We start from the raw sequence: 23,665 nt of genomic DNA on the forward strand, positions 1-23,665 counted from the left end.
TTATAAGCATTAGCAGGTTATTACAAACTGAAATCAAACAGTTTTCAACTCAAAACTTTATTCTAGGTGATGTTACATTTTCACATAGGACCGCTTGTTCAAAAGGAGCTTCCGAACTCTCTCGTCCATTGAATTTGTCAGGTTTTGGATAGTTTCTCCTTTAATTGTTTTGCATGAGGACAGAATACCCTCCCAGAGCTGTTGCTTAGATGTGAACTGCCTCCCGCCATCATAGACACTCCTTTTGATGATGCTCCAGAGGTTCTCAATGGGGTTGAGGTCAGGGGAGCATGGGGGCCACACCATAAGTTTGTCCCCTTTTATGCCCATAGCAGCCAGAGATGCAGATGTGTTATGTGCAGCATGAGACGGGGCATTATCATGCATGAAAATGATCTTACTGCGGAATGCATGGTTCTTCTTCTTGAACCATGGCAGGAAGTGCTGTTTGAGAAACTCAACAAACATTATGGAGTTCATCTTTACCCCTTCAGGGATCCTAAAAGGGCTGACAATCTCTCTCCCCATGATTTCAGCCCAAAACATTACTCCACCTCCTCCTTGTTAGCGCCTTAGCCGTGTTTGCATGGGGTGTCCACCAACAGCCATCCTCCACTCCATCCATCTGGACCATCGAGATCATTTCATGCATAATAATGCCCCGTCTCATGCTGCACATAACACATCTGCATCTCTGGCTGCTATGGGCATAAAAGGGGACAAACTTATTGTGTGGCACCCATGCTCCCCTGACCTCAACCCCATTGAGAACCTCTGGAGCATCATCAAAAGGAGTGTCTATGATGGCGGGAGGCAGTTCACATCTAAGCAACAGCTCTGGGAGGGTATTCTGTCCTCATGCAAAACAATTAAAGCAGAAACCATCCAAAACCTGACAAATTCAATGGACGAGAGAGTTCAGAAGCTCCTTTCGAACAAGGGGTCCTATGTGCAAATGTAACATCACCTAGAATAAAGTTTTGAGTTGAAAACTGTTTGATTTCAGTTTGTAATAACCTGCTAATGCTTATAATTTCAAAAATGACCATTTTTTTGTTCTTTATTAAAATGAAAAGGTTGAAAACTCTGCTGTACATAATAATTTGGAACATGCATTTTGAGTGCAGTTTGAGTTTTTTATTTTTAAAAAAATATACTGTTATCATAGGCAGTTTGTACAAAAACCTTTCAATTGTACTCTAATAGTTATGTGACTGGAAAATTACAATGACTGCAATTCATATAGGTAATTTGGGAAAATCTGACAAAATATTATTTGCATAATAATTTGGAACAAAGTGTAAAAGTATTTTATATACACTGCTCAAAAGAAATAAAGGGAACACTTAAACAACAGAATATAGCTCCAAGTAAATCAAACTTCTGTGAAATCAAACTATTCACTTAGGAAGCAACACTGATTGACAATCAATTTCACATGTTGTTGTGCAAATGGAATAGACAATAGATGGAAATTATTGGCAATTATCAAGACACCCTCAATAAAGGAGTGGTTCTGCAGGTGAGGATCACAGACCACATCTCAGTACCAATGCTTTCAGGCTGATGTTTTGGTCACTTTTGAATGTTGGTTGTGCTTTCACACTCGTGGTAGCATGAGACGGAGTCTACACCCCACCGAAGTTGCTCAGGTAGTGCAGCTCATCCAGGATGGCACATCAATGCGAGCTGTGGCAAGAAGGTTTGCTGTGTCTGTCAGCGTAGTGTCCAGAGGCTGCAGGTGCTACCAGGAGACAGGCCAGTACACCAGGAGATGTGGAGGGGGCCGTAGGAGGGCAACAACCCAGCAGCAGGACCGCTACCTCCACCTTTGCGCAAGGAGGAACAGGAGGAGCACTGCCCGAGCTCTGCAAAATGACCTCCAGCAGGCCACAAATGTGCATGTGTCTGCACAAACGGTTAGAAACCGACTCCATGAGGGTGGTATGAGGGCCCGACATCCACAGATGAGGGTTGTGCTCACAGCCCAACACCGTGCAGGACTCTTGGCATTTGCCACAGAATACCAGGATTGGCAAAGTCACCACTGGTGCCCTGTGCTCTTCACAGATGAAAGCAGGTTCACACTGAGCACATGTGACAGACGTGACAGAGTCTGGAGACGCCGTGGAGAGCGATCTGCTGCCTGCAACATCCTTCAGCATGACCGGTTTGGCAGTGGGTCAGTAATGGTGTGGGGTGGCATTTCTTTGGAGGGCCGCACAGCCCTCCATGTGCTCGCCAGAGGTAGCCTGACTGCCATTAGGTACCGAGATGAGATCCTCAGACCCCTTGTGAGACCATATGCTGGTGCGGTTGGCCCTGGGTTCCTCCTAATGCAGGACAATGCCAGACCTCATGTGGCTGGAGGGTGTCAGCAGTTCTTGCAAGATGAAGGCATTGAAGCTATGGACTGGCCCGCCCGTTCCCCAGACCTGAATCCGATTAAGCAAATCTGGGACATCATGTCTCGCTCCATCCACCAACGTCACTTTGCACCACACACTGTCCAGGAGTTGGCAGATGCTTTAGTCCAGGTCTGGGAGGAGATCCCACAGGAGACCATCGGCAACCTCATCAGGAGCATGCCCAGGCGTTGTAGGGAGGTCATACAGGCACATGGAGGCCACACACAATACTGATCCTCATTTTGACTTGTTTCAATAACATTACATCAAAGTTGGATCAGCCTGTAGTGTGTTTTTCCACTTTAATTTTGGGGGTGACTCCAAATCCAGGCCTCCATTGGTTAATAAATTTGATTTCCATTGATGATTTTTGTGTGATTTTGTTGTCAGCACATTTAACTTTGTACAGAACAAAGTATTCAATGAGAATATTTCATTCATTCAGATCTAGAATGTATTATTAGAGTGTTCCCTTTATTTTTTTGAGCAGTGTATATATATGTGTGTGTGTACTTTATCCTTATTGCCGATGTGTGTTTCAGTTTCCTGGAGGTTTAACCTCAAGGCCGTCCCCAGGGAGTGGAACCAGTGGAAGGCTGTAGGAATATAGTTAGTACATACTGGGTAAGATACAGTTAAATGTTTTGGGAGTAGCGTACATACTGGGAGGGGTTATAGAAAACAAAAACGGGAAGCACTTCCTATATAGGGGTTGTTCAGACAATGTAGCTAGAGGTGCAAATTAAGTTCGAGTGCAAGCTGCGATGTGGACAAACAGTACGAAGCTTCCAGGAAGCATGAGGACACACCAGAAATCTCACGCAGTCCCCTGGGCAGTCTGGGGCCGAGGGCCCGGAATAGGCATAGGAATCCATGCCTCATTCTCTCCTAAGAGAAAGAGAGGCCGATCGGGGAAGAGCGAGTGGGAACGGTGGTGGGCCTCAGGAAAGCTAGGCTGCCGGACAGGGAGTCTCTAGTACCAATAGAACCTGTTGAGGTGGGGACAGTTCAGGCAGACCGGAGGCAAGACCTTGTAAAGTACTGTATAACGGGAACAACAACCGGAGGCGACTCTGCCCAATTCTGCATGCCGTAGCCAAACTGTACAGTATAGGAGAACCTGTTGAACCAGACCAAATGTCTCCTGGTGGGTGTTTTACTGCTCCTGGTCCCAAGGACATAGATGTAGTAGAGGCTTCTGGCTTACAAGTAAGAGCAGAACAAATACTGCAGCACAGCACACATGGGGATGGTTCCCGTTTACAAGAGGGGTTTCAGGGTGAAGTCCCAGAAGTTGTGTTATGCATGCTTGACACAACTGAGCGTACATGTGTACATGTGTATTGTGGAGGTGAATGAGATATCTGCCAGCCTCGGAAGCGTTTGGCTGGCACATATCTAAGGTGTATGGACACCTTTAGTCCATATTGGCCTTTAAATGACACTGGGCAAAGGGTGGCCGCTCTGCGTAGGAACATGCTTTCACAGAAACATCTTTCGGACTAAATTTTTAAACGTGGACCACTACTATGCATTCAGCTGATGATGGCCTGTCATCAGTCCTTATATCATTGTTTTGATAGAAATCTTTGATAGAAAGCATCCATTTTGATCGACTAAACATGTCTGGCCGTCTTTAAGTTGAAATCTGAGGAGACTGCAGGTCTATTGCTTTCACAGTATTCTGATCATTGTCTGATATCCTTTTTTCATGCAACAAATGAAGATTTACAAAACAAAGATCCCTGCATATAGAAAGCAAATGTTCCCCCGGGGTATTGCCTTCTACATGATAAAAGACTCATCTCACCCAAAAATATCTAAAATATTGCTTATTTTGCCCTTAAAGTCCCAATATTCACTACTTCAGTTAGGGTATGTTTACTCTTGAGGTTTTAACTTTTTTTTTTTTTTTGCTTGAAAAACCTTTGTTTTAGTTTTCTTTTATTTTAGCGTGTTTTTTCCGTACTTTTTGTGCATGGGGTGTTTTATTTATTTATTTTTAAACAGAAATGACTCATGTGTTGTCATGATGGGAAAAAAACATTAGCATACACTCTAGGTGAGTTTTCCCTTTGAAAACAATATGAAGCTTATTCAAAGAGTATTTGAAGTATTTTTTTCATGTGTAGTTTGAAGCAGAATCAGCTCCAAAATCCATGTAAAAAACACTGTGTATACATACCCCTAGGCAGTGTTTCCACAATGCGTTCACGATGCTTTTTGTGACGTGATTTTAAAAAAGCTGTAAAGCGATTTTACTGCGTTTTCGGAAAATTGCAGCCAAAAAAAAGCATCTGGAACTTATTGTGTGAACAAGGCCCCAGATTATGTTCTGCAGGAGTTTTTTGAGACGTTTATTTACAGTGGATCCATTCAAAAAAACCTTCTCAAAAACTGCTTGAAAAACACTAGGAAAACTCTTCCTATTCCTTTTTTTTGGGGAAATCAACTTCACTGTTCATATGAGGAATTATTTGAGTGTTTTTTTTTCCTGTACAAGCTTGTCACTGAAGAATGAGAATGTCACTTCATGGTTTCCAAGTCCTGGAGCAGTTAAAAGAAGAGACGGAAGAGGGAACATGTACGCAGTAATGATGCTTTTACATTGCTGGGCATTGTGTTCCTTTTATGGGGCACTTTTTGGAGGCGCTTTATCAGAATTTGCCTGAAAAAGACGTTGTGTGCACATACCCCAACAAATTCCCCCCAAAAGAAGAGTTTCCTAGAGCAGTTTCCCCATGACAATTCGTTGGATTTATCCACCTCAAAAACCTGTTCGAACTCTAGAGCAGTGTCAGGTTATTTTTTTCTGGATTTGCTAGACCTTTTACCTTTTGACAAGGTCAAAAAAAGCTTTTGAGCTAAAAGAAATTCTCGCTGACCCATGAAATCAGTTTTATTAGTGGAAAATTTTGCATTTCTACAACTTCTACTATCATGGCAGGTCACTTCATTATCTATGACATGTCCTATTGTGACTGTGAAGTTTAGCCCTTTTCCGATGCAGAATGCATGATAGGCACCTTGTAAGATCTTGATGGTCTGCTTGTAAGAGGGTTATGACAGGTGCAGCAAACAAATGATCAACACCTTACAAGAGGTTGATCATTTGTATATTACTTCTGGACCTTGAAGTAGTTCCAGTAACGGTGTCATCCTAGTTGGACATATGGCCAACTTCGGACCCCATTATATTAGCCATAGTTTTTCATGTGGATTTTGGAGCAGAGTTTGCTGAGTGAAGATACCCTTGAGAGTATGTGCATAGGGCTCCTTTTATATGCTGGCATAGATGCCAAGTTTTCGAAGACCCTTATGGTGGTGTTTTTCCTGAAGCATCTTCATCGGCGTTTTCTCAGTTGGTTTTGTGGCGGCTTTGCTGCCGGCGTTTTTTTTTATTTAAACTTTTAATGGCGAGCCACAAGTCACCCAAACAATGGACATGCTGCTTCTATTAACCACTTTTTTGCTTTAGAAGTCTGAAGCAGTTAAAAGAAGTAACAAAAGACAGAACATGTGCACAGCAAGTCGTTTTTACATTGCTGTGCATCATGTTCATTCCCTGCAGCTTTTTATTGTGTGCTTTTTCAGGAGGGAATCCATCTGAAAAAGACATCATGTGCATATACTTTTAGGGTAAGTTCCCCGATGAGTATTTTGTGAGTTTTTGATGCTGTGTATTTTTGCTGAGCAAAAAAACGCAGAATCTTACAGTTACAGCAAAGTGGATGGGATTTATAGAAATCTCATGCCCACTGTGCTTTTTTTTTTAAGCTGCGTAACCTGACCTGGTGTGCGTTTTGAACTCCGCAATATGTCAATCTCTTTGAAGTAAGTAAGCGTTTTATCTGTAGATTTTCCCCATAGACTACAATGAGATGAGGAAAGTCCTCAGGTAAAAAAAGCATGTGCGTTTACTCTGCAGAAACCCGGTCTTAGATAATTATGCTGTGGATTTTTACAAAAATCTGCTTTAGAAATTGGAGGCTGAACATTTTCAGCTGCAGATTGTATTTGGATTTAGGGCAGAATATTGTCAATTTACGGCTCCGTTCAGACTTAGTCTGTGCCCACTGTCGGGTGTATATGCTCAAGAGGTGCGCCCCTGATGGCGGCCACAGTCAGGATGGATGCCGAGGCATCCATTTACCATGAGGGCCCACTGTAAAGGACCCTTACAGCATGCTATATGTTTTTATGCAGTGGTCCTCTGTATAGGAAAGCGTAGTCTGCGGTGCTTTCCTATACACTTAAAAAATAGGTTTGCCGGAGAATACCAGCCAGACGAAGACTGAAAGAACACACTTTTGGTCTCCATCTGGTGAATGGCCACCTAAGGTGATGCATCAAGAACCTACGCTTACTATGACCTAACAAGACAAAGAGATCAATCACGCCGGTGTTACACGTCCATGAAACGTGGACCATGCTCATATCGAAATACCCAGCCGACCACCGGGTATCCTGGGCTGACCTAACCACCTCAGGAGCATTTATGAAGCTGTTAGCTCAGGTCAGGAGAACCTGGCGGTTGGGCCGGGTATTGGCCTTTGTTTCACGGACATGTGAAACTGGCCTTAAAAGAACAAAAATATTTATTCAATCTCAAAACCATAAGAGAGGAAAAAAATATGTACACGCTATCATAAATCAAGCCGAAAACCAACCAAATGTGCTGTAGGCAGATAATCCAAACCACAAAACCATTAAAGGAACGTCTCATCCTCTAAATATTTGTTCTTCTCATCACCCAAGACACCTTTCATACACCCGTAAAAATCTGGACATTATTGTCTCCATTCACTCAGTCTGAGGTAAAAAAAAAATAGCCATATTGCCCATAATAACCCAGAATAGTTCAGCTTTCGCTTTCACACCAGAACCAGAAAAATGGATGCTATGGCCAATTTTTCTCACTTTCGACACAAGGCTTCACAATTATTTTTATTGCTGCGTCTAAAGCCTTTTAATCCCTTAAGGACAAGGCATTAGCGTTCTGGGGGCTTCATTTATACATCTGGGTTTTGGATTATTTTGCTGCATATGGACTGGGTTTTTCATCAGTTCAGTCTTCTGTGTGGCATCCATTTTTCCAAGTTTCTCCTTCCCATAAAAAAAACATTAAGAAACAGACCCATCCAAGTCTATTGGTGCGCAGATCATCCATATTGCATTTTTTTGTGCTGATGTATAAAAATGGGTGTGATGCGGATAGAGATGAATGCATGGTATATCGATGGAATATGAATGAAAATTGTCTTTTTACGAATTAAAAAAAGAAAGATTTTTTCACATACTCGTCTGAACCTTGCTCTATGGGGGAAAAGGGACTTCTGAATGAACCCTTATGGCAGGTTCAAACAAACATATGCAAAATTGTCCCTTTTTCACCCAAAAAAGGAATACGCAATTTTTCATCCATATACCATCTGTATCGATTTTTTACATCCGTATGCCATCCACCACGGCATCAGTTTTTTAACATCAACAATTTAATAAATAATAAAAGGCAAAATACAGTTTTTCTATGTAATTGGATCCGTAAAAATGGATGTGACCCATTTTCTGTGCGCCCACTGACTTATATTGGGCGAGTTTGGTCCAAAATACAGATCAGTGTAGAGCACGCTGTGATTTTTTTTCACACGGCCCATCGGTCTGTGTATAAAAGTGAACTACCACATTGACATGTATTGATCACAGCGCTCTATGTACGCTACCCGTTTTGCTTACGGACCGATTATACGCTCGTCTGGGAAAACAGAAAAATCTCAGCCCTTATGATCACTAGCTTGGCTTCAAATGACTGACACCTCAACCAGGAGTATGGAAATCCGGAGTCACCCGCTGGTAGTGGCACCCAGTCCTAATTGGTTACTGGCCATTTGCACGTGTTCCCTTTGATCACGTTCTTTACCCCTTATGCCATGAATACGTTTTCCCTTAAAACAAGTTCTAAAAAAAACAACATTTCCTAAGTCTTTTAATCTAGAGGGATAAAAATTCAGGCAAGTTGCCTGGACTAGTTGCCCCATCAGCGTAGCCTGGACTAGTTGCCCATCAGCGTTGCCTGGACTAGTTGTCCCATCAGCATTGCCTGGGCTAGTTGCCCCATCAGCACTGCCTGGGCTAGTAGCCCCATCAGCATTGCCTGGACTGGTTGCCCCATCAGCGTTGCCTGGACTAGTTGCCCCATCAGCATTGCCTGGGCTAGTTGCCCCATCAGCATTGCCTGGACTGGTTGCCCCATCAGCGTTGCCTGGACTAGTTGCCCCATCAGCATTGCCTGGACTGGTTGCTCCATCAGCAGTTGCCAGGACTAGTTGCCCCATCAGCTTTCTGCAATATGATAGCAGTCTTTTGCCCACTCTTTTTTGCAGAACACATAGTTAGGTCTGGACTGTGAGTTATTATGTTTGGAGCGGGGAGGCACACTCTGAAAGTCTTTGTCCTTAATATGGAGGGTTAAATCTTGAACATTGCCTCTTTCTGCTGCTAAATACCATCCAGATGTTTTCTGTAAAAATGAACCAGGTAACAATAGAACACAAGTGAAGACGGAACTAGAACCCAACAAATCACACAAAACGTTCTAGACCCGTGAAGTTCTACTCACATCTGTAGAATGTTTCCTCGCGGATAAATCCTGAGCGATAGATGACGATAAGACCCCAAGTTCAGCGCTTTATTATGTGCTGTCTGCTTCCCATATCCTGTCCTCCTTCTCTGTACCCCTCCTGCCTCTCTCTTCCTTCCGTCTATCTCCAGGACACAGAATAGAAAGCCCTAACTGAAGCACTAGACTACCTACTGCCGACAGAGGGACTGCGGGATGGAGCTCCAGGACTAATTATGGTCAGAGGCTTCGGGATAGAATCTCAGCCCTTGCCTGCAGTCTACGGTTTTGTTGTGCAGCAGATGCAATCTACACTTGCAGTTTTTTTCTAAACGCAGCTTTTTTTTTTTTTTAGATGCAGTCACATGATCTTAAATCCTTCATCCCGCAGAGTTTTAGGATAGATTGTGCTGGCCTGCCTTTGTTTTGTGCCATTTTTTGCTGCGTTTCTGCTTCAGGACATGCTGGCATCTTTTGTCTAGAGGCGTCTTTTTTTCATGTCTTTTCAGTTCTTTTTTTTTTTGCAACATCTTTGCCTGCCGTCTTTTTTAAAAATTTTTTAGCTGTGTCACATTTTTGAAAACTAATATAACGTCAAAAAACTGAACATATGTTGATGTTTTGCAGTGCTTTTTCAGGTGGATTCCAGGCATAACCCCCTGAAAAAGATGTAATGTGCACATGCCCTTTTAGGCTCAGTTGCCACATTGAGCTTTTCATGCTACAGATTTTCTGCACCTATTAGCTAAATTAGGTTACTTGCATTTTATTTTCATTGTGTTTTTGGTTGTTTTTTTAGTCTTTTTATTGCGTCTTTGTCTCTTTTTGGTATATCATATGTTAAATAAAGCCGCTTTGTTTCTGATACTTCCTGATATTTGGCTTTGACAAAACGTCATATGCAGATTACATGTGTTTTTAGTGCGTTCATTTGCATATGCGTTTTTTACCTGCAGATTTTCCGCATCTAATACAATTCTATGGGGAAAATCCGCACATAAAACTCCAAGTACCATCAAGAGAAATTGACTGAGTTGCAGCATTTCTATAAATCTCATCCACTTTACTGGCGCTTCGTTTTTTTATGCAGTCAATATACGCAGCGTCAAAAACGTATTGTCCAAACACAGTCACAGAGTAAAAAGTCCCACAATCCTTTTAATAAGCTTTAAAATGTTGCATGTTAGTCTTTAACTGCCCGTGACACAAAAGTAGACAGATTTTGTGCTCCATTAGGGTGCCGGAGTACCTCTACACATAAATTTTGCGAAATTTGGAAAAGTTGCAAATGATGAATCATGCAATCACATCTGGTTAATGAAAACCTCATTGTCAAGCAAACATATAAAATTACAAAGATTGGAAAAATTAACATAAAAATAGTGCGAAAGCCAGAATGAATTTGGTGCAAAAATAAAAATGCCTCAAATCCATGTTTTTGCTCCAAAAACAAGGATGAATCAAGACCTTAGTATATAGTGAGTTGCATATACCTGTACAAAATGTCATAAAAAATAACATCAGGCCAAAAAAAAACCCCAAAAAGAGCAAATGAAAATATTGTATAATATAAGTCCTAGCATGTCCTATACAAGGGTAGGTAATGTCATTGTAAATGTCCAAGCAACGCTCTACTATCAACCTCTGTACAGATATGAAGGTCTAGTTTGGGTCAACATAGTCCAAGTATACTATGAAAATGGCTCAATGTTAGGAGCCTCATACATAACAGACGGCTGTAAGCCAAGCTAAGGTTCAGCTGGTCATTCGGAAGGCAGCTATGTTGCCCGACTCTCTGCCGAGTTCTCACACGTTCTCTATGAGTCCTCTGCTTATCTATCAGAGAACAAACGTCTGAAATCGGACATACCAGATCCTTATCTCCACCAACATCATCTGTCTGGGTAGAGGCCAGACCCACTGATACCATGACGTTCGACTACTGTGTATGGGGCCTTACGGCTGGTTATACAGAAAAGATAGCCGCTTTCGAAGCCCTCTCAGGCTGACAGCTGTCTCTCTGAAGCTCCTCAAATCTGAGGGCTTGACTCAACTTTCCATGTTTTCCATGGGAAGAGAGATTAAGCTGCTGATGATAACCTATCTCTCATAGAAATATGGGATTAGGCATATTAAAATCCAACTGTTTGATCCTTCTCTTCCCTGATTCCTACTGTAGAAGAAGAGTCGGTAATTCATCATACACATTAGATGTTCATCCGTTCCTGCTGGAATAGACTGGTTCAGCCAACATTGATCCAATGTGTGTGGCCAGCAGGTTTAAAGGATGGAATATATCTAATTGACCACTGGACTCCACCAATCCCGATAATTAGGCTTTAGCACACACCCATTAATTTGGAAAAATTATTCTGGAGGAGCTTGGATGGGATCGAGCTCATATGTACCAGCCCATGAAGCTCTTATGGGACCCTTGGAACAAAAGAGATAAGTTTTGATTGGTCCTGCCCTCTTTGGACATCAGGTGGTGAGAACTTGTGGAAGGGTCAACAGTCTAAAGGAAGTGCATGTTAGCAAAGATAAAGGGGGCGGTAAATTTAACCAAGGGCCAGGGTAATGGAAAGGAGAAGAAAAACACCAGACTTTTCTGTTCAGCTTGGAACCATAACTGAAGGCCCAGTTTGATCTCTGTAATGGGGCCTTCTTTCATTCGTGAAGACAACAAAATGAAGAGTTTGTGAAGTCACACCACGCAACATCCAATAATTCAGTTTATCAGAATCTAACAACATGTGGGCTCCTCAAGTGTGAGCCCAAATAAAGAATCAAACAGAACTAGTGCCCGAATTGTTCCCAATGTCATATTCTTTTGGTGGCACCAGGAGTACTGCAGATACAATGTTTTTCTGTGATATTCTGCCCACAGTCATAGATCTGGAGCCTGGTGGTTCTGTTATAATCTTCCGTTCTGCATTATGTACAGTGATTCATACATCAGACAGGCCATTCACAAAGATTTATAACACAGATCCATTTATTGTAGTCTAGTTCAGTATTGCCACATGCCCAGTGCCCACGATCTACTTATTGGCAGTAAGTGAATGCCTACGGGCACTGAGCAAATGAAAAATCATACCTGACATATCCCATTATCCAGAAATGGAGGCACCTGCACCTATGAGTAAGTTCAGAATCATAATGTCTATGTCCCAGGACATCTGGGCAGTAACTCAGGATGGGCCATCAATATCAGATCTGTGGAAGTGCGACATAAGGCACCCCCCACCAAGCAGTTGATGTAAACAGTGAATGGAGCAAAACTGCACCGTCCGTTCATTGTGTAGTGGCCGCTCTATACAAAAGGAGCTGATCTGCTGTACCTGGCAGCGGCCACTACAAACTGAACAGAGGGTGCTGACCACTACAAACTGAACAGAGGGAGCTGACCACTACAAACTGAACGGAGGATGCTGACCACTACAAACTAAACAGAGGGTACTGACCACTACAGACTGAACGGAGGGTGCTGACCACTACAAACTGAACAGAGGGAGCTGACCACTACAAACTGAACAGAGGGAGCTGACCACTACAAACTGAACTTAGGGTGCTGACCACTACAAACTGAACGGAGGATGCTGACCACTACAAACTAAACAGAGGGTACTGACCACTACAAACTGAACAGAGGGAGCTGACCACTACAAACTGAACTTAGGGTGCTGACCACTACAAACTGAACGGAAGATGCTGACCACTACAAACTAAACAGAGGGTACTGACCACTACAGACTGAACGGAGGGTGCTGACCACTACAAACTGAACGGAGGGTGCTAACCACTACAAACTGAACTTAGGGTGCTGACCACTACAAACTGAACGGAGGATGCTGACCACTACAAACTAAACAGAGGGTACTGACCACTACAGACTGAACGGAGGGTGCTGACCACTACAAACTAAACAGAGGGTACTGACCACTACAGACTGAACGGAGGGTGCTGACCACTACAAACTGAACAGAGGGAGCTGACCACTACAAACTGAACTTAGGGTGCTGACCACTACAAAACTGAACGGAGGATGCTGACCACTACAAACTAAACAGAGGGTACTGACCACTACAGACTGAACGGAGGGTGCTGACCACTACAAACTGAACGGAGGGTGCTAACCACTACAAACTAAATGGAGGGTACTGACCACAACAGATTGAACGGAGGGTGCTGACCACTACAAACTGAACGGAGGGTACTGACCACTACAAACTGAAAGGAGGGTGCTGACCACTACAAACTGAACAGAGGATGCTGACCACTAAAACTGAACGGAGGGTACTGACAACTACAAACTGAATGGAGGGTGCTGACCACCCTAAATCTGCATCAGTTTCTCATTATACAATGACATTTCTCCACTGACTGACAGGCCATGTCTACTTCTGTAACCAACATACAAGATGTAGTGGACAGATAGGTTAGGGAGTGCGATTGCAGGGTCAGACTACACAAGTGTTGTTCGTAGTCTGTAACCCTGGAGACACATAGGAAAGCATAGATGCTGTAGATGCAAAACAGTAGGAGGTTCTTAAGCAAAACAGTTTACAAAGTTCTTTCACTGCAATGAGCAACTGGGGCCTGGTAGGACACAGGACTTTACAGCAGATACACGAGCTCTGAGAGTCACAAAGGCGTGAAACTCATCTAGATACCATATCAGAGGCTTATCCAGAAACTGACTTCTTTTGGGTGAAGAATTCTGTGCAACTTCATATAATAAAAGTCATGACACAATGGTGAGGAACAGCAGCTCTGAAGCCAAAAAGTCTACACATATGAATCCTACTGGACACCATCTGCAGACTATCAGCCCCCACCTGAACCTGACACCAAGCTGTCTATATGCAAACACGTGCCAGTCAAGCAATGGCATGAACCAAATATTGCTGTTTCTCTGTTATTCTTAAACTGTTCTCATGGATGGATTAAAGTTGGAGTCGGACATAGTTTCATAGTTTTTAACGTTGAAGGTAGACATCAAATTCAACCCATACCCTAGCATGTTAATCCAGAAGAAGGCAAAAACCTCATGAGGCAGATGGTAATAGCTCTATATTAGGGGAAAAATTCCTCCCCAACTCCACATACGGCAATCAGACTAGTTCTCTGGATCAACATCCCATCACAGAATCTAATGTCCATAACCTGTATTAGATTTATAAAGAAAAGCATCCAAGCCAACCTTGAACTTTTGTAGTGTATCAACCATTACAACATCATGTGGCAGAGAGTTCCACAGCCTCGCTGCTCTTACAGTCCATAGTCTCATTGCTCTTACAGTAAAGAATTCATAGTCTCACTGCTCTTATAGTAAAGAATCTATAGTCTCACTGCTCTTACAGTAAAGAATCTATAGTCTCACTGCTCTTACAGTAAAGAATCTATAGTCTCACTGCTCTTACAGTAAAGAATCTATAGTTTCACTGCTCTTACAGTAAAGAATCTATAGTCTCATTGCTCTTATAGTAAAGAATCCATAGTCTCACTGCTCTTATAGTAAATAATCCATAGTCTCACTGCTCTTATAGTAAATAATCCATAGTCTCACTGCTCTTACAGTAAAGAATCTATAGTCTCACTGCTCGTACAGTAAAGAATCTATAGTCTCACTGCTCTTACAGTAAAGAATCCATAGTCTCACTGCTCTTACAGTAGAGAATCCATAGTCTCACTGCTCTTATAGTAAATAATCCATAGTCTCACTGCTCTTATAGTAAATAATCCATAGTCTCACTGCTCTTACAGTAAAGAATCTATAGTCTCACTGCTCTTACAGTAAAAAATCTATAGTCTCACTGCTCTTACAGTAAAGAATCTATAGTTTCACTGCTCTTACAGTAAAGAATCTATGGTCTCAATGCTTTTACAGTAAAGAATTTATAGTCTCACTGCTCTTACAGTAAAGAATCTATAGTCTCACTGCTTTTACAGTAGAGAATCCATAGTCTACCTGCTCTTACAGTTAAGAATCAATAGTCTCACTGCTCTTACAGGAAAGAATCCATAGTCTCACTGCTCTTACAGGAAAGAATCCATAGTCTCACTGCTCTTACAGGAAAAAATCTAGTCTCACTGCTCTTACAGTAAAGCATCGGAGTCTGCTCTAGTGACTTGTATAGAGGCAAAACTCTGTTCTTGTCATGAGAACTTCTGCATCTTTTACTGCATCACATGATTTTATTTGTGAACAGATCTCTAGCAAACGCCCATATGCCTTAACAGCACATGTGAATGAATGCAGCCTTAGCCCTGTATGGAGATACTCAGACGGGACTGTTGGCAGCTCCTCGATGCCCGGCACTAGCAGATCAGAGGTGTCGGGACATGGCAGCCGTACTTTATAAGGGACAGATATGATCATGGCAGAAAGATGCAGAAGGGTGAGGGAATGTGCCCGTATGGGGGTCACATATTATGCCACGTATAAGAGTAATCATGGAGATAGAAAAGGATCTAATCAGTGACAAAGCAAGACATCTGCTGATAAGAACTGCTGTGGGAAAGATAAGCGGTGCCCAATACAAATGATAAACACAATAATAATATATATAATAATACATATCTAACCATGAATAATACATATAATAACACTTATCCCTCTGCTACTAATAATACATATAATAATAATATGATACTACTATGGCCGTACTGAAAAAGGGGACAGTCACGTCCGCACATTTTCATCCACTTATCGGATGGTGTTTTCTTTTATTGCATGTCCGAGAGAGAAAGAGATCTTCCAGCTCCAAAGTTCAGGTCCCCATTGGCTTCTATGGGGTTCAGGTTCAAGTTCGGGTAGAGTTCTGGTACCCGAACCAAACTTTGGACTAAAGTTCGTTCCAACCAGACGAACCTAAACTTCTACAGGTCCTCTCATCCCTAGCTATAATAGGTCTATGCACAGACTATCCACAAAGACTCGTCCGAATGAGCCCTAATACTAAAAATATAGAACAATACATGAATTAATGCTACTACTATTAGTAATAATAATACATATAATATTACTAATAACACATATACTACTACTGCATATAATCCGATTACTGCTCCTAATGAGACATATAATACTGCTACTACTACCGTAATAATGATATTACATATAATACTACTGCTAATAATGATGATGATATTCATATAATACTACGGCTAATACCGCATAATAGTCCATCAAATACAAGTAGCAATAATTCATTGAACTATTTAATACTACAGTACTACCACTACTACTAATAATAATAATGCTTATAATGCTATTACTCCTAATAAAACATAACTACTACATATAATAAGTATAGTACAAGTAGTAATACTACATATAATACACATGGTCTATGTAGTAATAAGTATAGTGATAATAAATATACTACATATAATACAGGTAGCGATGCTACATATACTGTGTGTAGTACAGATAGTAATAGTACTAGATATAATAACTATACTACAGGTAGCAATAGTACATATAGTAAGTGTAGTACAGGTAGTAATATTATATATAGTATTATATGTAGCATTATATACAGCGGGTGAAATAAGTATTGAACACGTCACCAATTTTCTAAGTAAATATATTTCTAAAGGTGCTAATGACACAAATCCGGTAACAATCCATCCAATCCACACAGGCAAAGAAATCACACCATAAGTGTAGCACAGGTAGTAATAGTACATATAATACTACATATAATACTACGTATAAATATAATACGGGTAGGAATACATATCAGACTACATATAATACTACATCTAATACTCAATATAAGTATAGTACAGGTAGTAATACTACATATAATACTACACATAATAGGACATCTAATACTACATCTAATACTCAATATAAGCATAGTACAGGTAGTAATACTACACATAATACTACATCTAATACTACATCTAAGTATAGTACAGGTAGTAATACTACATATAATACTACACATAATAGGACATCTAATACTACATCTAATACTCAATATAAGTAAAGTACAGGTAGTAATACTACACATAATACTACATATAATGGTATATCTAATACTACATGTAAGTATAGTACAGGTAGTAATACTACATATAATTATAGTATATCTAATACTACATGTAGCACTAGATATAAGTGTGGTTCGGGTAATACTAGCAGCTCCAGATGTTTCCCTGCCGCTGTTACATGGGTCAGAGCTGCCATTGTCACCACACCAGTGACTGTGTGGTAAGTGGCACCAGCAGGTCATAGGTGGCAATAACAGGATGCCAGCGTGTCCTGTGGCTGCTGTGCCCCCTGTGCTCCGGAGCAGCACGCAGACTGCCACCCATCCCTGTGCTCCGGAGCAGCACGCAGACTGGCACCCATCCCTGTGCCCACACACTACACTACTTTCCCCGGCTCTGCAGAATGAGCTGGAAACAAAGGCGCCTCCTCTTTTACCTGCTGTCACACGAGTCCCACGTAGAAAGTTTGGGTGCAGCAGGGGTGTCGGAGCGCGGCCGGGGGGCTCAGCATGGTCCCGTCACAGCGGGCAGTGAGGGCTGCGCTCAGCGCTCTGCGCCAACAATCAGCCCCATTCACTGGAATGAGAGGAATGTGCGAGCGGCGCTGGGTCCTGGAGCCGACTGCTCGTGTAGCCGCCTGCTGCCCCGGGTCCTAGTGCCGGCGAGATCTATGTGGCTGATGTTGAACTCCTACTGCCGACAATGTACTCCATTGAAGACTTTTTCCTATCTCATCTTATTTTTGTTTCCTTGATGTAGTGTATTTTATGCAGAACCAACATGGAGGTTAAGCAGCACCATTTTGGAGAACATGTAACTTACTGAATCCACACAGTGCGCAATGTCAGGATTCTCCAGTGCCGACACCGAGAACGGGAGGTCATGTCACCACATGTAAGCGATCTGCATATTCCCAGCCACATTCCAACTAGACATGTCCGGCTTCAATACACTTGTATAGAGTTAGGCTGCGCACGTCTTGTCGGCAAGTGACTACATGTGTGCAAATCACATACTAGTGGCCAGAGGCCCGCCAGCCCGGAGCTGGAGAATCCTGCAGACTAGAGAGACTGCAGACTTGTACTCCAAGCCTGGACGACCCCTTTAAGGTGATACTGAATATGTATAGATTTTTATGTTGTGCCCCTTCTGCAAAAGAAAAACTTTGACTTTTTGAACACTTTTTTATCCTTTTCTTTTAGAAATCATCAGCAAAAATAAACATCGATTCTGTCTATTTTTTTTAACAATTTTGTGACTTTTGCGGGTTTCCTTTTTGAAAAGTAGGCGGGCCTGGCCGGTGGGGGCGTGGCCAAGTGCACCCCACAAATTCAGCATTATTTGCGAACCGTGAATTTCAACAGTAATATACGGCAGTGCCTCGCTGAAGAAACATTTCTTGCGCTGGCGCACGACAGCTGAAATTTGCGCCAAATCCATTAAGAGGGGCATATTTCCTAATGGATTTAGCAAATATTATACCAGTGGACAAAATGCCAGTCTTCATAAATCACGGGCTTGCATTTTTACATGTTATATTTTGTGTATTATTGAAAGTACATAATAATTTTTTTTTGCAAAAATCTATCTCATATCTATCACATATCTATCTATTATCTGTCTATCTATCACATATCTATCTATTATCTGTCTATCTATCACATATCTATCTATCTATCTCATATCTATTTACAGTTATATGATAAAGTTTGGGCAACCCTATTAATCTTAAGCTTATTGTTCAATGATATTCAGGTCTGGGGACTGGGATGGCCATTCCAGAACATTGTAATTGTTCCTCTGCATGAATGCCTGAGTAGATTTGGAGCGGTGTTTTGGATCATTGTCTTGCTGAAAGATCCATCCCCTGCGTAACTTCAACTTTATCACTGATTCTTGAACATTATTGTCAAGAATCTGCTGATACTGAGTGGAATCCATGCGTCCCTCAACTTTAACAAGATTCCCGGTGCCGGCATTGGCCACACAGCCCCAAAGCATGATGGAACCTCCACCAAATTTTACTGTGGGTAGCAAGTGTTTTTCTTGGAATGCTGTGTTTTTTTGCCGCCATGCATAACGCCTTTTTGTATGACCAAACAACTCCATCTTGGTTTCATCAGTCCACAGGACCTTCTTCCAAAAAGAATTTGGCTTCTCCAAATGTGCTTTTGCATACCTCAGCCGACTCTGTTTGTGGCGTGCTTGCAGAAACTGCTTCTTTCGCATCACTCTCCCATACAGCTTCTCCTTGTGCAAAGTGCGTTGTATAGTTGACCGATGCACAGTGACACCATCTGCAGCAAGTTGATGCTGCAGCTCTCTGGAGGTGGTCTGAGGATTGTCCTTGACTGATCTCACCATTCTTCTTCTCTGCCTTTCTGATGTTTTTCTTGGCCTGCCACTTCTGGCCTTAACAAGAACTGTCCCTGTGTTCTTCCATTTCCTTACTATGTTCCTCACAGTGGAAACTGTCAGGTTAAATCTCTGAGACAGCTTTTTGTATCCTTCCCCTGAACAACTATGTTGAATAATCTTTGTTTTCAGATCATTTGACAGTTGTTTTGAGGAGCCCATGATGCCACTCTTCAGAGGAGATTCAAACAGGAGAACAACTTGCAAGTGGCCACTTTAAGTAGCTTTTCTCATGATTGCATACACCTGGCTCTGAAGTTCAAAGCTCAATGAGGTTACAAAACCCCAAAAAGTGCTTTAGTAAGTCAGTAAAAAGTAGGTAGGAGTATTTAAAACAAGAAAATGATAAGGGTGCCCATACTTATGCACCTGTCAAATTTTGTTTGAATGCAGATTGCACATTTTCTGTTAGTACAATAAACCTCATTTCAAGGCAGAAACATTACTGTGTCCAACAGTTATTACATATATCAAACTGAAATAGCTGTTGCAAAAACACCAATTTTTATAAAACATTAAGCTTAAGATTAATAGGGGTGCCCAAACTTTTTCATATAACTCTATCTATCTATCTATCTATCATCTATCTATCTATCTATCTATCTATCTATCTATCTATCTATCTATCTATCTATCTATCTCATATCTATCTATCTATCTATCTATCTATCTATCTCATATCTATCTATCTATCATCTATCTATCTATTTATCTATCTATCTATCCCATATCTATCTATCTATCTATCTATCTATCTATCACATATCTATGTATCTATCCATCTATCTATCTGTAAGGCCCCCTTTACACATCAGTTTTTAATGTCCATATGCGGCCCGTTTTTAAAGGGCTGAAAAAACAGAGATACGCACAATATTGTATTCAATCGGTGTGTGCACATGTCAGGTTTTTCACAAGAACCTGTGTCCTTGTTAAAAACCCGCAGACATGTCATTTTTTTGCGCAGCCTGCACAAAATGCATGCTGCATACGTGCACACTGATGATACACGGATGACATATGTGAGTCATCAGTGTGACACATACCGGTGCATGGGAATCAGCGGTACTGTTCGTGCTGATTCCCGCCGGTGGCGGCTGCTGGAAGTAGCTCTCATCATTGTTCCCTGCTGGCGCTGAGATTAGCACTAGCAGGGTACAATGTTGAGAGTTGTAGGCAGCCCCCGCTGTCTACAATGAGTGTAAAATTAAGAATAATATAAAAAAAAACACACTCACCTTACACCTAATCCCCTGAAGCCCATGTCACCTGTAAAAAAGATAAAGTAAAAAATAACCATAATACTCACCTTTCCGACATACTGTCTAACGCCGTGATCCCTGTCTATGACTGGTTTACAACCTGAACATTTCCAAGATGCAGCCGTCCAGGCTGTAAGTCAGGACATAAGGAGGTGATGCGAGTGCAGCTTCAGTGACGGGTGGTTATGTCATAGAGGCTACCGCCTGTCACTGAAGGTGCTTTCCCATGGGCAATTCACTGCGAGCTAGGACGATGAACTGCGGTGAACTCAGTGTGAGAATTTTTTCACGGTGCTCACAGTGATCTCACTGAGGTCACGGAAGTTCATCGTCATGGCTCTCAGCAGCAGCTCATTATGTCCTGGTTTACAGCATGGACAGTTGCATCTTGGCACCGTTCAGGATGTAAACCAAATATTGCAGAGATGGATTACAGCGTGGGACTGTATGTCGGACAGGTGAGGAATATTGTTGTTTTTTATTTAGTTTTTTTACAGGTGACAATGGCTTCAGGGGATTAGGTGTAAGGTGAGTATTTTTGTTGTTTTTTTACAGGGGACACGGGCTTCAGAGGAATAGGCGTAAGGTGAGTATAAATGTGTTTTTTTAAAATAAATGTTGAAAACAGACACGGACACATATGGATAGCACACAGATGCCACATGGATGTCACATATGGACACACGAACGGCATATGGACACAGACTATGGATCTCACCAGTACGTTTTTTTCCTATACAGGAATCACCAGGAAGTGTGAAGTAATGCATAGTGTGATATGTACTGATGCTGCTGTGTGGGTACTGCGAAGGTAATGCCTAGGATGACTCAGATACACTCAGCTCAGGTGTAGGGAAAGTATAGGAAAAGAAATAAGATATGTAAGTGTAATATGCTTAGTGTATACTGCTAGAAGATTGTGATTGTAGTTAAGGAGGTGAAAGGTTAAGTCTGCCCAGCAAAAGACTGCTGGGGAAGACAAAGTAAGTAGACAGTTAATGATTGGTCTAGCCCACAGTGGGAGGGGTTAGGGGCCAATAAAAGGGAACTACTTCCTGGTTTAGTGAGTTATAGAGAGTTAGTGTGTTTGTTCGAGACAATTTCAAGTTCAAGGTGCAGTGGCCTGGAAGCACGGTGTGTACAAAACGTTCCTGCAGTATGAGCTCATGCAAAACTCCCTGCAGACATTCCTGCAATGCCCGAGGCATACGGACCGAAATAGGTACTGAGGAGTGTGCCTTAATCCCTTCCATACAGAGGAAGCCAAACGGGGATCCACGTGAGGGAAACATAGCGGATCTCGGGAATACTGCGGTGCTGGACAGGAAATCCCTGGGGCTGATAGGAGGATCAAGCGTAGGGATAGTCCAAGCTGAACGTAAGCAAATGATGGAAATATACTGTGTTAGTTAAGCAAGTGGTGAAGGGTGCTGTGCTCGATACTGCATGTTAAAGACTGATGTACTTGAGCTGTCCAGTAAAGTTGAACTTGTTAAAATGAACCAGGAGTCCTCTGATGTGTGTGCGGCTGTTCCTAGAACCGGAGACATGGAGACAGCGAAGGCATCCGGCTTGCAAGTGAGTGTAATGCACCATACACAACACATCCCATATGGACTGGGACATGATATATTTGTAATGTGCCAGGGCATCATGGAGCAGCAGCTTGCCAACGGCTACCGCCCTCTGTCACTTACAACTAGGCATAGGCGGAAGAATGCAAAGTCCTCGCATAAAGAAAGCAGGATAAGGAAGGCCCCTTTGACGGTCAAGATGGCGATTGATGGAAGTCCCAAGATGGCAGACGATGGTGCGAAAAGCAGAGGAAGTTCCGCCTGTCTTTGGCATTTGGAGAGCAAAAAGGTGCGAAAGCCTGTCCACCTGAGAGGTTGCCCGTTTGGAGAAGTCTGGCCATCGTGGTGGGCGCAGTGAAAGAAAAAGAAACCCCACTCATTTATGCCCACCAAGGGGGAATGGGCGGAGCCTCCCAATAAATGGGCAGGTGAGCCAGAGGTAACCTCACCCTGGATCAGATGGAGTGAAGGAGAATTACACCCTCGGGAGATATTACTGGTGGGAATGATGGGGAAGGAGCAGCAAGTGATGGAGCGGTCCAGAGTGACCCGAAAGAGAGACGGCCGGCGATATGGCGCAACACTCCTTGTGGGACCAGAAAGGGCAGAATGTAAGCGGCAGGGTGGAACGGCTGCAGTCCTTGATGGCGACATGGCCGGTGAGTACCTCATGGACCCCCAAAGATGTACTGGCCCAGGAAGCAGCCCCAATACTCTGGCAGCAGATGTATGTGGAGGAGGAGCCCCCGGTTCCAGACACCATCAAGGTGGGAGTCATTGGAGGGAAGTCTGACAGAAATGAGACCTGGGTCTAAGAGTGGCCGCAGTATAAAGCATGGTGGTCAGTAGTGGAGCCCTACAAGCTCTGTTGTGCTAGTTACACGAAAAGGATCAACAAGGGAACTGTTCTGCGTTCTTGTGGGCAGAGGGCCCTGTGTTAACTGGTGTTGGCCAGAACAGCCGAAGTTTTAGTATCCTCCCTCCATTTGTTTTGCATACGTTTGCGCATCTCCCTGCTGTATTAAGGGACTGTGAACTGTGGAAGGGTCCCCAAACTTTTGTGGCCCCTAGGAACTGTGCACATTGCCACATGGACGCTGTCCTATCTGCCCCAAGAACTCTCTCCCATTCTTTCCATAAACTTTGCCCCAGACGACTGCGAGCCTGACACGGGAATCAGCACTGTGCAAATTAAAGGGACCGTTGTTCACAAAAGGGGGAGTGGGAAGAAACGGAGGACCAGATGATTGAGCCGGGTTAGGACTTTATGGACTGTGCTCCTGGACTGCTGGAGCTGTTGTTATGTTGGCCAATGGGCCCCTAAGTTGAAAGAACTTGGACACTCTGTGTTGGGGTCAGACGGACCCAAGAAAAAAATGGACG

The 23,665-nt window shown here is 42.6% G+C and overlaps 1 protein-coding gene across 3 annotated transcripts in view; it reads right to left on the bottom strand.

Moving 5' to 3' along the window:
• Positions 1-23,665, bottom strand: part of AMOTL1 (angiomotin like 1) — a 186,945-nt gene that overhangs the window by 88,655 nt on the left and 74,625 nt on the right. The window contains exon 1 of one of the 3 annotated variants that reach the window (XM_073662174.1): positions 17,468-17,634. The exons of the other annotated variants lie outside the window; for them this stretch is intronic. The gene's annotated coding sequence lies outside the window, so the exon portion shown is untranslated. Of the gene's footprint in view, positions 1-17,467; positions 17,635-23,665 lie in introns of those variants that run through there. 3 annotated transcript variants of the gene reach the window in all.

The sequence above is a fragment of the Phyllobates terribilis genome, unplaced genomic scaffold (assembly GCF_046119375.1).
Source record: "Phyllobates terribilis strain yellow unplaced genomic scaffold, ASM4611937v1 Scaffold_2__4_contigs__length_985480577, whole genome shotgun sequence".
Lineage (NCBI taxonomy): Eukaryota > Metazoa > Chordata > Amphibia > Anura > Dendrobatidae > Phyllobates > Phyllobates terribilis.